The following is a 14,316-nucleotide window of genomic DNA, read 5'->3' as shown; positions in this document are numbered from 1 at the left end:
CCATTCCATTCCATTCCGTTCCGTTCCGTTCCGTTCCGTTGCGTTCCGTTCCGTTCCGTTGTGTTCCGTTCCGTTCTACTCGGGTTGATTCCATTCTATTCCATTCCATTCCAATCCATTCCATTCCATTCCATTGAATTCCATTCCATTCCATTCCATTCCATTCCATTCCATTCCATTCCATTCCATTCCATGGAATTCCATTCCATTCCATTCCATTCCATTCCATTCCATTCCATTGAATTCCATTCCATTCCATTCCATTCCATGGAATTCCGTTCCATTCCATTCCATTCCGTTCCGTTCCGTCCCGTTCCGTTCCGTTCCGTTCCGTTGCGTTCCGTTCCGTTCTACTCGGGTTGATTCCATTCTATTCCATTCCATTCCATTCGATTCCATTCGATTCCATTCGATTCCACTCCATTCCATTCCATAGAATTCCATTCCATTCCATTCTATTCCATTGAATTCCATTCCATTCCATTCCATTCCATTGAATTCCATTCCATTCCATTCCATTCCATTGAATTCCATTCCATTCCATTCCATTCCATTCCATTCCATTCCATTCCATTCTACTGGTGTCCATTCCATTCCATACCATTCCATTCCATTCCATTCCATTCCTTTCCATTCCATTGCATTCCATTGCATTCCATTCCATTCCATTCCATTCCATTCCATTCCATTCCATTCCATTCCACTCCACTCCACTCCACTCCACTCCATTCCACTCCACTCCACTCCGGTACATTCCATTCCATTCCATTCCATTCCATTCCATTCCGTGCTTCTCGGGTACATTCCGTTCCGTTCCATTCCATTCCATTCCATTCCATTCCGTTCCAGTGCACTCTACTCCACTCCACTCCACTCCACTCCACTCCGGTACATTCCATTCCATTCCATTCCATTCCATTTCCATTCCCATTCCATTTCCATTCCCGTTCCATTTCCATTCCCGTTTCTTTTCCATTCCCGTTCCATTTCCATTCCAGTTCCATTACCATTCCCGTTCCATTTCCATTCCCGATCCATTTCCATTCCCGTTCCATTTCCATTCCCGTTCCATTTCCATTCCCGTTCCATTACCATTCCCGTTCCATTTCCGTTCCCGTTCCGTTTCCGTTCCCGTTCCATTTCCGTTCTCGTTCCGTTTCCGTTCCCGTTCCATTTCCATTCCCGTTCCATTTCCATTCCCTTTCCATTTCCATTTCATTCCATTCCGTTCTGCTCGGGTACATTCCATTCCATTCCATTGCATTCCATTCCGTTCTGCTCCTGTCCATTCCATTCCATTCCATTCCGTTCCATTCCGTTCTACTCGGGTAGATTCCATTCCATTCCATTCCATTCCATTCCATTCCATTCCATTCCATTCCATTCCATTCTACTGGTGTCCATTCCATTCCATTCCATTCTATTCCATTCCATTCCATTCCATTCCATTGCATTCCATTCCATTCCATTCCATTCCATTCCGTTCCGTTCTACTCGGTTACATTCCATTCAATTCCATTCCATTCCGTTCTACTCGGGTAGATTCCATTCCATTCCATTCCATTCCTTTCCATTCCATTGCATTCCATTGCATTGCATTGCACTCAATTCCATTCCATTCCAATCAATTCCATTCCATTCCATTCCATTCCGTTCCGTTCAACTCGGTTACATTCCATTCAATTACATTCCATTCCGTTCTACTCGGTTACATTCCATTCCATTCCATTCCATTCCATTCCAATCCATTCCATTCCATTCCATTCCGTTCTACTCGGGTACATTCCATTCCATTCCATTCCATTCCATTCCATTCCATTCCATTCCATTCCATTCCATTCCATTCCGTTCTACTTTGGTACATTCCATTCCATTCCATTCCATTCCATTCCATTCCATTCCATTCCTTTCCATTCCATTCCATTCCGTTCTACTCAGGTTGATTCCATTCTATTCCATTCCATTCCATTCCATTCCATTCCATTCCATTCGATTCCATTCCATTCCATTCCATAGAATTCCATTCCATTCCATTCCATTCCATGGAATTCCATTCCATGGAATTCCATTCCATTCCATTCCATTCCATTCCATTCCATTCCATTGAATTCCATTCCATTCCATTCCATTCCATTCCATTGAATTCCATTCCGTTCCATTCCATTCCATTGAATTCCATTCCATTCCATTCCATTCCATTCCATTCCATTCCATTGAATTCCATTCCATTCCATTCCATTCCATTCCATTCCATCCCATTCCATTCCATTCCATTCCATTCCGTTCTACTCGGGTTGATTCCATTCTATTCCATTCCATTCCATTCGATCCCATTTGATTCCATTCGATTCCATTCAATTCCATTCGATTCCATTCCATTCCACTCCATTCCATTCCATTGAATTCCATTCCATTCCATTCCATTCCATTCCATGGAATTCCATTCCATTCCATTCCATTCCATGGAATTCCATTCCATTCCATTCCATTCCATGGAATTCCATTCCATTCCATTCCATTCCATTCCATTGAATTCCGTTCCATTCCATTCCATTCCGTTCCGTTCCGTTCCGTTCCGTTCCGTTCCGTTGCGTTCCGTTCCGTTCTACTCGGGTTGATTCCATTCTATTCCATTCCATTCCATTCCATTCCATTCCATTCCATTCCATTCCATTCCATTGAATTCCATTCCATTCCATTCCATTCCATTCCATTCCATTCCATTGAATTCCATTCCATTCCATTCCATAGAATTCCGTTCCATTCCATTCCATTCCATTCCATTCCATTCCATTCCATTCCATTCCATTGAATTCCATTCCATTCCATTCCATTGAATTCCATTCCGTTCCATTCCATTCCATTGAATTCCGTTCCATTCCATTCCATTCCATTCCATTCCGTTCCGTTCCGTACCGTTCCGTTCCGTTGCGTTCCGCTCCGTTCTACTCGGGTTGATACCATTCTATTCCATTCCATTCCATTCGATCCCATTCGATTCCATTCGATTCCATTCATTTCCATTCGATTCCACTCCATTCCATTCCATAGAATTCCATTCCATTCCATTCCATTCCATTCCATTCCATGGAATTCCATTCCATTCCATTCCATTCCGTTCTACTCGGGTACATTCCATTCCATTCCATTCCATTCCATTCCATTCCATTCCATTCCATTCCATTCCATTCCATTCCATTCCATTCCGTTCTACTTTGGTACATTCCATTCCATTCCATTCCATTCCATTCCATTCCATTCCATTCCATTCCATTCCATTGAATTCAATTCCATTCCATTCCATTCCTTTCCAATGAATTCCATTCTGTTCCATTCCATTCCTTTGAATTCCGTTCCATTCCATTCCATTCCATTCCTTTCCGTTCCGTTCCGTTCCGTTCCGTTGCGTTCCGCTCCGTTCTACTCGGGTTGATTCCATTCTATTCCATTCCATTCCATTCGATCCCATTCGATTCCATTCGATTCCATTCGATTCCATTCGATTCCACTCCATTCCATTCCATAGAATTCCATTCCATTCCATTCCGTTTGAATTCCATTCCATTCCATTCCATTCCATTCCATTCCATTCCATTCCATTCCATTCCATTGAATTCCATTCCATTCCATTCCATTCCATTGAATTCCGTTCCTTTCCATTCCATTCCGTTCCGTTCCGTTCCGTTCCGTTGCATTCCGTTCCGTTCCGTTGCGTTCCGTTCCGTTCTACTCGGGTTGATTCCATTCTATTCCATTCCATTCCATTCCATTCCATTCCATTCCATTCCATTCCATTCCATTCCATTGAATTCCATTCCATTCCATTCCATTCCATTGAATTCCGTTCCATTCCATTCCATACCCTTCAGTTCCGTCCCGTTCCGTTCCGTTCCGTTCCGTTGCGTGCCATTCCGTTCTACTCAGGTTGATTACATTCTATTCCATTCCATTCCATTCGATTCCATTCGATTCCAATCGATTCCATTCGATTGCATTCGATTCCATTCGTTGCCATTCCATTCCATTCCATTGAATTCCATTCCGTTCCATTCCATTCCATTCCATTCCATTGAATTCCATTCCATTCCATTCCATTCCTTTCCATTCCATTGAATTCCATTCCATTCCATTCCATTCCATTCCATTCCATTCCATTGAATTCCATTCCATTCCATTCCATTCCATTCCATTGAATTCCATTCCATTCCATTCCATAGAATTCCGTTCCATTCCATTCCATTCCATTCCATTCCATTCCATTCCATTCCATTCCATTGAATTCCATTCCGTTCCATTCCATTCCATTGAATTCCGTTCCATTCCACTCCATTCCATTCCGTTCCGTTCCGTTCCGTTCCGTTCCGTTCCGTTGCGTTCCGCTCCGTTCTACTCGGGTTGATTCCATTCTATTCCATTCCAGTCCATTCGATCCCATTCGATTCCATTCGATTCCATTCGATTCCATTCGATTCCACTCCATTCCATTCCATAGAATTCCATTCCATTCCATTCCATCCCATTCCATTCCATTGAATTCCATTCCATTCCATTCCATTCCATTGAATTCCATTGAATTCCATTCCATTCCATTCCATTCCATGGAATTCCATTCCATTCCATTCCATTCCATGGAATTCCATTCCATTCCATTCCATTCCATTCCATTCCATAGAATTCCATTCCATTCCATTCCATTCCATTGAATTCCGTTCCATTCCATTCCATTCTGTTCCGTTCCGTTCCGTTCCGTTGCGTTCCGTTCCGTTCCATTGTGTTCCGTTCCGTTCTACTCGGGTTGATTCCATTCTATTCCATTCCATTCCAATCCATTCCATTCCATTCCATTGAATTCCATTCCATTCCATTCCATTCCATTCCATTCCATTCCATTCCATTCCATTGAATTCCATTCCATTCCATTCCATTCCATTCCATTCCATTCCATTGAATTCCATTCCATTCCATTCCATTCCATGGAATTCCGTTCCATTCCATTCCATTCCGTTCCGTTCCGTTCCGTTCCGTTGCGTTCCGTTCCGTTCTACTCGGGTTGATTCCATTCTATTCCATTCCATTCCATTCGATTCCATTCGATTCCATTCGATTCCACTCCATTCCATTCCATAGAATTCCATTCCATTCCATTCCATTCCATTGAATTCCATTCCATTCCATTCCATTCCATTGAATTCCATTCCATTCCATTCCATTCCATTGAATTCCATTCCATTCCATTCCATTCCATTCCATTCCATTCCATTCCATTCTACTGGTGTCCATTCCATTCCATTCCATTCCATTCCATTCCATTCCATTCCTTTCCATTCCATTGCATTCCATTGCATTCCATTCCATTCCATTCCATTCCATTCCATTCCATTCCACTCCACTCCACTCCACTCCACTCCATTCCACTCCACTCCACTCCGGTACATTCCATTCCATTCCATTCCATTCCACTCCATTCCGTGCTTCTCGGGTACATTCCGTTCCATTCCATTCCATTCCATTCCATTCCATTCCGTTCCAGTGCACTCTACTCCACTCCACTCCACTCCACTCCACTCCGGTACATTCCATTCCATTCCATTCCATTCCATTTCCATTCCCATTCCATTTCCATTCCCGTTCCATTTCCATTCCCGTTTCTTTTCCATTCCCGTTCCATTTCCATTCCAGTTCCATTACCATTCCCGTTCCATTTCCATTCCCGATCCATTTCCATTCCCGTTCCATTTCCATTCCCGTTCCATTTAAATTCCCGTTCCATTACCATTCCCGTTCCATTTCCGTTCCCGTTCCGTTTCCGTTCCCGTTCCATTTCCGTTCTCGTTCCGTTTCCGTTCCCGTTCCATTTCCATTCCCGTTCCATTTCCGTTCCCGTTCCATTTCCATTCCCGTTCCATTTCCATTCCCTTTCCATTTCCATTTCATTCCATTCCGTTCTGCTCGGGTACATTCCATTCCATTCCATTGCATTCCATTCCGTTCTGCTCCTGTCCATTCCATTCCATTCCATTCCGTTCCATTCCGTTCTACTCGGGTAGATTCCATTCCATTCCATTCCATTCCATTCCATTCCATTCCATTCCATTCCATTCCATTCCATTCTACTGGTGTCCATTCCATTCCATTCCATAGAATTCCATTCCATTCCATTCCATTCCATTGCATTCCATTCCATTCCATTCCATTCCGTTCCGTTCTACTCGGTTACATTCCATTCAATTCCATTCCATTCCGTTCTACTCGGGTAGATTCCATTCCATTCCATTCCATTCCTTTCCATTCCATTGCATTCCATTGCATTGCATTGCACTCAATTCCATTCCATTCCATTCCATTCCATTCCATTCCATTCCATTCCATTCCGTTCCGTTCAACTCGGTTACATTCCATTCAATTACATTCCATTCCGTTCTACTCGGTTACATTCCATTCCATTCCATTCCATTCCATTCCAATCCATTCCATTCCATTCCATTCCGTTCTACTCGGGTACATTCCATTACATTCCATTCCATTCCATTCCATTCCATGCCATTCCGTTCTACTTTGGTACATTCCATTCCATTCCATTCCATTCCATTCCATTCCATTCCATTCCATTCCATTCCATTGAATTCCATTCCATTCCATTGAATTCCATTCCATTCCATTCCATTCCATTGAATTCCGTTCCATTCCATTCCATTCCATTCCATTCCATTGAATTCCATTCCATAAAATTCCGTTCCATTCCATTCCATTCCATTCCATTCCATTGAATTCCATTCCATTCCATTCCATTCCATTCCATTGAATTCCATTCCATTCCATTCCATAGAATTCCGTTCCATTCCATTCCATTCCATTCCATTCCATTCCATTGAATTCCATTCCGTTCCATTCCATTCCATTGAATTCCATTCCATTCCATTCCATTCCATTCCATTGAATTCCATTCCATTCCATTCCATTCCATTGAATTCCATTCCATTCCATTCCATTCCATTCCATTCCATTCCATTCCATTCCATTCTACTGGTGTCCATTCCATTCCATTCCATTCTATTCCATTCCATTCCATTCCATTCCATTGCATTCCATTCCATTCCATTCCATTCCGTTCCGTTCTACTCGGTTACATTCCATTCAATTCCATTCCATTCCGTTCTACTCGGGTAGATTCCATTCCATTCCATTCCATTCCTTTCCATTCCATTGCATTCCATTGCATTGCATTGCACTCAATTCCATTCCATTCCATTCCATTCCATTCCATTCCATTCCATTCCATTGAATTCCATTCCATTCCATTCCATTCCATTCCATTCCATTCCATTCCATTCCATTCTACTGGTGTCCATTCCATTCCATTCCATTCCATTCCATTCCATTCCATTCCTTTCCATTCCATTGCATTCCATTGCATTCCATTCCATTCCATTCCATTCCATTCCATTCCATTCCACTCCACTCCACTCCACTCCACTCCATTCCACTCCACTCCACTCCGGTACATTCCATTCCATTCCATTCCATTCCATTCCATTCCGTGCTTCTCGGGTACATTCCGTTCCGTTCCATTCCATTCCATTCCATTCCATTCCGTTCCAGTGCACTCTACTCCACTCCACTCCACTCCACTCCACTCCGGTACATTCCATTCCATTCCATTCCATTCCATTTCCATTCCCATTCCATTTCCATTCCCGTTCCATTTCCATTCCCGTTTCTTTTCCATTCCCGTTCCATTTCCATTCCAGTTCCATTACCATTCCCGTTCCATTTCCATTCCCGATCCATTTCCATTCCCGTTCCATTTCCATTCCCGTTCCATTTCCATTCCCGTTCCATTACCATTCCCGTTCCATTTCCGTTCCCGTTCCGTTTCCGTTCCCGTTCCATTTCCGTTCTCGTTCCGTTTCCGTTCCCGTTCCATTTCCATTCCCGTTCCATTTCCGTTCCCGTTCCATTTCCATTCCCGTTCCATTTCCATTCCCTTTCCATTTCCATTTCATTCCATTCCGTTCTGCTCGGGTACATTCCATTCCATTCCATTGCATTCCATTCCGTTCTGCTCCTGTCCATTCCATTCCATTCCATTCCGTTCCATTCCGTTCTACTCGGGTAGATTCCATTCCATTCCATTCCATTCCATTCCATTCCATTCCATTCCATTCCATTCCATTCCATTCTACTGGTGTCCATTCCATTCCATTCCATTCTATTCCATTCCATTCCATTCCATTCCATTGCATTCCATTCCATTCCATTCCATTCCGTTCCGTTCTACTCGGTTACATTCCATTCAATTCCATTCCATTCCGTTCTACTCGGGTAGATTCCATTCCATTCCATTCCATTCCTTTCCATTCCATTGCATTCCATTGCATTGCATTGCACTCAATTCCATTCCATTCCATTCCATTCCATTCCATTCCATTCCGTTCCGTTCAACTCGGTTACATTCCATTCAATTCCATTCCATTCCGTTCTACTCGGTTACATTCCATTCCATTCCATTCCATTCCATTCCAATCCATTCCATTCCATTCCATTCCGTTCTACTCGGGTACATTCCATTCCATTCCATTCCATTCCATTCCATTCCATTCCATTCCATTCCGTTCTACTTTGGTACATTCCATTCCATTCCATTCCATTCCATTCCATTCCATTCCATTCCATTCCATTCCATTCCATTCCATTCCATTGCATTCCATTCCATTCCATTCCATTCCATTCCATTCCATTCCATGGAATTCCATTCCATTCCATTCCATTCCATGGAATTCCGTTCCATTCCATTCCATTCCGTTCCGTTCCGTCCCGTTCCGTTCCGTTCCGTTCCGTTGCGTTCCGTTCCGTTCTACTCGGGTTGATTCCATTCTATTCCATTCCATTCCATTCGATTCCATTCGATTCCATTCGATTCCACTCCATTCCATTCCATAGAATTCCATTCCATTCCATTCCATTCCATTGAATTCCATTCCATTCCATTCCATTCCATTGAATTCCATTCCATTCCATTCCATTCCATTGAATTCCATTCCATTGAATTCCATTCCATTCCATTCCATTCCATTCCATTCCATTCCATTCCATTCCATTCCATTCCATTCTACTGGTGTCCATTCCATTCCATTCCATTCCATTCCATTCCATTCCATTCCATTCCATTCCACTCCACTCCACTCCACTCCACTCCATTCCACTCCACTCCACTCCGGTATATTCCATTCCATTCCATTCCATTCCATTCCATTCCGTGCTTCTCGGGTACATTCCGTTCCGTTCCATTCCATTCCATTCCATTCCATTCCGTTCCAGTGCACTCTACTCCACTCCACTCCACTCCACTCCACTCCGGTACATTCCATTCCATTCCATTCCATTCCATTTCCATTCCCATTCCATTTCCATTCCCGTTCCATTTCCATTCCCGTTTCTTTTCCATTCCCGTTCCATTTCCATTCCAGTTCCATTACCATTCCCGTTCCATTTCCATTCCCGATCCATTTCCATTCCCGTTCCATTTCCATTCCCGTTCCATTTCCATTCCCGTTCCATTACCATTCCCGTTCCATTTCCGTTCCCGTTCCGTTTCCGTTCCCGTTCCATTTCCGTTCTCGTTCCGTTTCCGTTCCCGTTCCATTTCCATTCCCGTTCCATTTCCGTTCCCGTTCCATTTCCATTCCCGTTCCATTTCCATTCCCTTTCCATTTCCATTTCATTCCATTCCGTTCTGCTCGGGTACATTCCATTCCATTCCATTGCATTCCATTCCGTTCTGCTCCTGTCCATTCCATTCCATTCCATTCCGTTCCATTCCGTTCTACTCGGGTAGAATCCATTCCATTCCATTCCATTCCATTCCATTCCATTCTACTGGTGTCCATTCCATTCCATTCCATTCTATTCCATTCCATTCCATTCCATTCCATTGCATTCCATTCCATTCCATTCCATTCCGTTCCGTTCTACTCGGTTACATTACATTCAATTCCATTCCATTCCGTTCTACTCGGGTAGATTCCATTCCATTCCATTCCATTCCTTTCCATTCCATTGCATTCCATTGCATTGCATTGCACTCAATTCCATTCCATTCCATTCCATTCCATTCCATTCCATTCCATTCCGTTCCGTTCAACTCGGTTACATTCCATTCAATTACATTCCATTCCGTTCTACTCGGTTACATTCCATTCCATTCCATTCCATTCCATTCCAATCCATTCCATTCCATTCCATTCCGTTCTACTCGGGTACATTCCATTCCATTCCATTCCATTCCATTCCATTCCATTCCATTCCATTCCATTCCGTTCTACTTTGGTACATTCCATTCCATTCCATTCCATTCCATTCCATTCCATTCCATTCCATTCCGTTCTACTCAGGTTGATTCCATTCTATTCCATTCCATTCCATTCCATTCCATTCCATTCCATTCCATTCCATTCCATTCCATTCGATTCCATTCCATTCCATTCCATTGAATTCCATTCCATTCCATTCCATTCCATGGAATTCCATTCCATGGAATTCCATTCCATTCCATTCCATTCCATTCCATTCCATTGAATTCCATTCCATTCCATTCCATTCCATTCCATTGAATTCCATTCCATTCCATTCCATTCCATTGAATTCCATTCCATTCCATTCCATTCCATTCCATTCCATTCCATTGAATTCCATTCCATTCCATTCCATTCCATTCCATTCCATTCCATTCCATCCCATTCCATTCCATTCCATTCCATTCCGTTCTACTCGGGTTGATTCCATTCTATTCCATTCCATTCCATTCGATCCCATTTGATTCCATTCGATTCCATTCAATTCCATTCGATTCCATTCCATTCCACTCCATTCCATTCCATGGAATTCCATTCCATTCCATTCCATTCCATTCCATGGAATTCCATTCCATTCCATTCCATTCCATGGAATTCCATTCCATTCCATTCCATTCCATGGAATTCCATTCCATTCCATTCCATTCCATGGAATTCCATTCCATTCCATTCCATTCCATTCCATCGAATTCCATTCCATTCCATTCCATTCCATTGAATTCCGTTCCATTCCATTCCATACCCTTCCGTTCCGTCCCGTTCCGTTCCGTTCCGTTCCGTTGCGTGCCGTTCCGTTCTACTCAGGTTGATTACATTCTATTCCATTCCATTCCATTCGATTCCATTCGATTCCAATCGATTCCATTCGATTGCATTCGATTCCATTCGTTGCCATTCCATTCCATTCCATTGAATTCCATTCCGTTCCATTCCATTCCATTCCATTCCATTGAATTCCATTCCATTCCATTCCATTCCTTTCCATTCCATTGAATTCCATTCCATTCCATTCCATGCCATTCCATTCCATTGAATTCCATTCCATTCCATTCCATTCCATTCCATTGAATTCCATTCCATTCCATTCCATAGAATTCCGTTCCATTCCATTCCATTCCATTCCATTCCATTCCATTCCATTCCATTGAATTCCATTCCGTTCCATTCCATTCCATTGAATTCCGTTCCATTCCACTCCATTCCATTCCGTTCCGTTCCGTTCCGTTCCGTTCCGTTCCGTTGCGTTCCGCTCCGTTCTACTCGGGTTGATTCCATTCTATTCCATTCCAGTCCATTCGATCCCATTCGATTCCATTCGATTCCATTCGATTCCATTCGATTCCACTCCATTCCATTCCATAGAATTCCATTCCATTCCATTCCACCCCATTCCATTCCATTGAATTCCATTCCATTCCATTCCATTCCATTCCATTCAATTCCATTGAATTCCTTTCCATTCCATTCCATTCCATGGAATTCCATTCCATTCCATTCCATTCCATGGAATTCCATTCCATTCCATTCCATTCCATTCCATTCCATAGAATTCCATTCCATTCCATTCCATTCCATTGAATTCCGTTCCATTCCATTCCATTCCATTCCGTTCCGTTCCGTTCCGTTCCGTTGCGTTCCGTTCCGTTCCGTTGTGTTCCGTTCCGTTCTACTCGGGTTGATTCCATTCTATTCCATTCCATTCCAATCCATTCCATTCCATTCCATTGAATTCCATTCCATTCCATTCCATTCCATTCCATTCCATTCCATTCCATTCCATTCCATTCCATTCCATTGAATTCCATTCCATTCCATTCCATTCCATGGAATTCCGTTCCATTCCATTCCATTCCGTTCCGTTCCGTCCCGTTCCGTTCCGTTCCGTTCCGTTGCGTTCCGTTCCGTTCTACTCGGGTTGATTCCATTCTATTCCATTCCATTCCGTTCGATTCCATTCGATTCCATTCGATTCCACTCCATTCCATTCCATAGAATTCCATTCCATTCCATTCCATTCCATAGAATTCCATTCCATTCCATTCCATTCCATTGAATTCCATTCCATTCCATTCCATTCCATTGAATTCCATTCCATTCCATTCCATTCCATTCCATTCCATTCCATTGAATTCCATTCCATTCCATTCCATTCCATTCCATTCCATTCCATTCCATCCCATTCCATTCCATTCCATTCCATTCCGTTCTACTCGGGTTGATTCCATTCTATTCCATTCCATTCCATTCGATCCCATTTGATTCCATTCGATTCCATTCAATTCCATTCGATTCCATTCCATTCCACTCCATTCCATTCCATGGAATTCCATTCCATTCCATTCCATTCCATTCCATGGAATTCCATTCCATTCCATTCCATTCCATGGAATTCCATTCCATTCCATTCCATTCCATGGAATTCCATTCCATTCCATTCCATTCCATGGAATTCCATTCCATTCCATTCCATTCCATTCCATCGAATTCCATTCCATTCCATTCCATTCCATTGAATTCCGTTCCATTCCATTCCATACCCTTCCGTTCCGTCCCGTTCCGTTCCGTTCCGTTCCGTTGCGTGCCGTTCCGTTCTACTCAGGTTGATTACATTCTATTCCATTCCATTCCATTCGATTCCAATCGATTCCATTCGATTGCATTCGATTCCATTCGTTGCCATTCCATTCCATTCCATTGAATTCCATTCCGTTCCATTCCATTCCATTCCATTCCATTGAATTCCATTCCATTCCATTCCATTCCTTTCCATTCCATTGAATTCCATTCCATTCCATTCCATGCCATTCCATTCCATTGAATTCCATTCCATTCCATTCCATTCCATTCCATTGAATTCCATTCCATTCCATTCCATAGAATTCCGTTCCATTCCATTCCATTCCATTCCATTCCATTCCATTCCATTCCATTGAATTCCATTCCGTTCCATTCCATTCCATTGAATTCCGTTCCATTCCACTCCATTCCATTCCGTTCCGTTCCGTTCCGTTCCGTTCCGTTCCGTTGCGTTCCGCTCCGTTCTACTCGGGTTGATTCCATTCTATTCCATTCCAGTCCATTCGATCCCATTCGATTCCATTCGATTCCATTCGATTCCATTCGATTCCACTCCATTCCATTCCATAGAATTCCATTCCATTCCATTCCACCCCATTCCATTCCATTGAATTCCATTCCATTCCATTCCATTCCATTCCATTCAATTCCATTGAATTCCTTTCCATTCCATTCCATTCCATGGAATTCCATTCCATTCCATTCCATTCCATGGAATTCCATTCCATTCCATTCCATTCCATTCCATTCCATAGAATTCCATTCCATTCCATTCCATTCCATTGAATTCCGTTCCATTCCATTCCATTCCATTCCGTTCCGTTCCGTTCCGTTCCGTTGCGTTCCGTTCCGTTCCGTTGTGTTCCGTTCCGTTCTACTCGGGTTGATTCCATTCTATTCCATTCCATTCCAATCCATTCCATTCCATTCCATTGAATTCCATTCCATTCCATTCCATTCCATTCCATTCCATTCCATTCCATTCCATTCCATTCCATTCCATTGAATTCCATTCCATTCCATTCCATTCCATGGAATTCCGTTCCATTCCATTCCATTCCGTTCCGTTCCGTCCCGTTCCGTTCCGTTCCGTTCCGTTGCGTTCCGTTCCGTTCTACTCGGGTTGATTCCATTCTATTCCATTCCATTCCGTTCGATTCCATTCGATTCCATTCGATTCCACTCCATTCCATTCCATAGAATTCCATTCCATTCCATTCCATTCCATAGAATTCCATTCCATTCCATTCCATTCCATTGAATTCCATTCCATTCCATTCCATTCCATTGAATTCCATTCCATTCCATTCCATTCCATTCCATTCCATTCCATTCCATTCCATTCTACTGGTGTCCATTCCATTCCATTCCATTCCATTCCATTCCA

Source organism: Gorilla gorilla, chromosome 16 (genome assembly GCF_029281585.2).
Source record: "Gorilla gorilla gorilla isolate KB3781 chromosome 16, NHGRI_mGorGor1-v2.1_pri, whole genome shotgun sequence".
NCBI lineage: Eukaryota > Metazoa > Chordata > Mammalia > Primates > Hominidae > Gorilla > Gorilla gorilla.
This window is presented reverse-complemented; position numbering follows the sequence as displayed.